The 3440-nt window shown below is 40.5% G+C and overlaps 1 pseudogene; it reads left to right on the top strand.

Moving 5' to 3' along the window:
* Positions 1-467: 467 nt before the first annotated feature.
* LOC109394736 (chromobox protein homolog 3 pseudogene) lies at positions 468-1012 on the top strand (annotated as a pseudogene).
* Positions 1013-3440: the final 2428 nt, after the last annotated feature.

Raw genomic sequence — 3440 nt, forward strand, 5'->3', positions numbered from 1 at the left:
GTAATTATTGGTGGAAACATTGATATCTATCTTCTTGTTGAGAGGTTGTCTGAATCAGTGTCATATGGTAGTATGACAGCCTGAAACATCCTTGGAATCATTTGACAGTCACTTTTCTCAGAAAGAAACGCCTCAAACAACTTTTCAGCAAAGAAAGATTTTGAGTTTTTTCTTCATTTAATTTTCATCACAAATAAGAGTTTGAAATGACAGAGTCCCACAAATAGTTCTCAACTGACTTAATTTTTATTTTCATTAGCCATCTTATCATATAGAACAGAAAATTTTAAGTGTCACTGTACCAGTTATCTATTGCAGCATAACTACCTACCCTCAAACCTAATGGCTTCTTGCACAGCTCCCTATGCCCCCTGCCCTGGGATGTGGCCCCTATAATCTGACATACCACAAGAGGTGCTGGGAGGCAGTAAACAATATAGCTAAGCTCTTCAAGTCCACAATTAAAAATGACTTCCAATAAAACTACATTGCAAAGAATGGGAAAGAAACAAAATGGAAAAGTGTAAAATAGTTGAAGAGGTAGAGCCTAAAGTTTTTGTAGTGGAAAATATATTGGGCCAATGTGTAGTGAATAGGAAGATAAAGTATTTCTTTAAGTGAAAGAGATGTACAGATGTGGACAATACTTGAAAACCTGAAGAAAATTTAGATCGTTCTGATTTAATTGAAGTATTCCTTAATTCTCAAAAACTGGTAAAGAAAAAGATGATACAAAAAGAAAATCTTTATCTGAGAGTGAATCTGATGACAGCAAATCAAAGAAGAGTGATGCTGCCGACAAATCAAGACACTTTCACAGTGGTCTTCATCCTGAAGGAATAATTGGTGTCACAGACAGTAGTGGAGAATTAATGTTTCTCATGAATTGGAAAGATGCAAATGAGGCAGGCTTGGTGCTGGCAAAGAGGAAAACATGAAGTGTGCTCAAATTGTAATTACTTTTTATGAAGAGAGACAAATTTGGCATTCTTGTCCAGAAGATGCTCAATAATTGTTTATATATACAGAGGGTGCCAAAAAAATGAATACACATTTTATGAAAGGAAAAAACTATTAAAATTGTAATACACAATATATGCCAATAACAAAAGAATACAAGTCACATTTGACTTCTGCAATTACAAGAGGTGCACAATGTGGTTACCATCAGCATCCAGACACTTCTAATTATGGCGAACCACTGCTTGAGCTACGTTGACCAAAGTGTCCACTTGTATACATTTTTTTGGCACCCCTGGTATATGGTTGTATGATTTATTAGTGGGAAAAATAATTACATTCAAATGAAAATCAAATTTGATATGTTAATTTTGATTAGTATTGAGGGGATTATTTGGTTGTTTTTATTTTTCCATTGATAATACTTGTTACTTTAAACAAATAAAAGCTTTCTGCAGTTGTTTCATTTATGAGAAAAGAACATTTGAAACAATGGCATATAATTTCCTCTGTATTAGAAAGAGCTTTTCTAAATGTTAGAAAAATTTCCATAGTCATTACTCAATCAAAACTTATATTAACCTGTAATGCCTCAGGACCACTCTGGGTTTGTTTTTGTGTGTATATGTAATTACATATGTAAATGATTGTTGTTGGGGTTATATATATATATATATACATATATATTTACCAAAACAAAATGCATTTCACAACCATGAGTAAGTCTACATATGTTGTTTTGGGGATACCATCATTCTGAGCAACCCAAGAAGTAGATCACCTCAAGTTAAATTGAATCTTTTCCTGAAGCCATAACCTTTCAAAAGATAATTCTAATTAGTTAATTGGACAATTTAAATATAAACATTTTAAAGTGGATAATTTAAATATGGTGTAAACCATTGAAATTGGACTATCTCATGCAGCCTTATCAGAATTCCTATTTATATCTATAGTCATATCAATACAACACTTCATTTGCAAAACTCCCTGAAAGGAAACATTTTTATCACTACCAAACAAATACTTGTGTGTTTAATTAGCCAAACAAGGTAAATGGGTATTTAAAATTCATTCTAGAGAGCCATTTCTTTACAAAAAGTTGAAATCCTTTACAAAAAGTTGAAATTGAATAAAGGATCATGATTCATGGACTCTCTACCTCATGAAACTAATCAAATGATTAAAGATGTTGCTGTTTAGCATCTAGTAGCATAAATTACTGAAAAAAATCTTTTGCNAACCGATTCAAACGAGCTCCTACCCGGGCACCACGTCACTTCCGCGGCCCGCTGCTCCCAGGGAGGAGGGGGCACGTGGCTCGCTCCTCTTGGGGCTGGAGCCCACGCCCGCTGCCACCCACGCGAGTCTAGCTGCGCTACCGAGAGCAGGGCCGCCGCCCTGGGCTGTGGCGCAGGAGGAAGAGGGGCCGCCCGCGTCTCAGAGGAGGCGGGGCGAACCGCGCGGGCCGGGGCGGGGCTTCCGCGCGCAGGGCCCGCCTCTTTCGCCCTCGCGAAGTTGGAGGGAAGCGCGGGCCTTCGTGGGCGCCTGCGCTCTGGGGGGCGACCCAGTAGCTGAGGCGGGAAAGCCAGTCGCGGGAGCGGTTGGGGTGGCTTCCGAGTGACTTTTCTCACGATTGCGAGATTCCTGGTAGCTTCCCTCCTCTCTCTGAACCCGACCGAGCATTCCCGGCCTCGAGCTTCCAACGCCCGGTTGGCTGTGCCCCCTCGGCCGCGTCGCGTGAACGCGGCAGCGGAAAGCGTCAGGCCCGCAGACCTCGCTAGGTGGAACTTTTCCCCGCAGCGAGCACGTAGGTCCTCACGGTTAGAAAACAGATGCCAAGAAACTCTCTGCCACCTTTTCCGCCTCTTTTCCTAGTGGTTCGCTGTGGGCTCCAATGTGGGCCACCCAGACAAGCTGATCCCTGAGAATGTCCAAACCAAGGTTCTGTGACCAGCGTGGCCTCCTTCACGTGGCCTCCGAGGGTCCTAAAACACGGACAGCGTTCCGATCGCTGGAGTATCTCCACATCAGAATCTTCCCACCATATGCCTCACCTCCACCACCCTTGGCATGAAAATTGTGAATGAGAACTCCTGTGCCGAAGAGTTATCAGGATTAGGTTAGCTAACATTCGCCAAACTCTTAACAATATAGTACACTTTCAGTAAAAGCCTTTGTGTTTCATTAAATTCATTATTACGGGTGTGCAGTGCCCTAACTTAACAACAAAGAATACTGGCATTGTTGGAGCTCTAGGTTCAGTCAATTTACTCTGCAAGTCTTAAAAATATTTAGTGACTATTTTGTACTGGAGAGTAACATGTAAATTCATTAAGCCCAAAGGGTAGGCAACTGGAGAATTTTTCAATTCTCCAAACCAAATTTTTGGGTAATATTTAGTATATTTTCTGTTACTGGGTTTGCCAAAATCTTTATGATTAGTTATATGGATAGTACTCAGGTCACTAATGTATGTT

This window comes from Hipposideros armiger, unplaced genomic scaffold (genome assembly GCF_001890085.2).
Source record: "Hipposideros armiger isolate ML-2016 unplaced genomic scaffold, ASM189008v1 scaffold_433, whole genome shotgun sequence".
Taxonomy (NCBI): domain Eukaryota; kingdom Metazoa; phylum Chordata; class Mammalia; order Chiroptera; family Hipposideridae; genus Hipposideros; species Hipposideros armiger.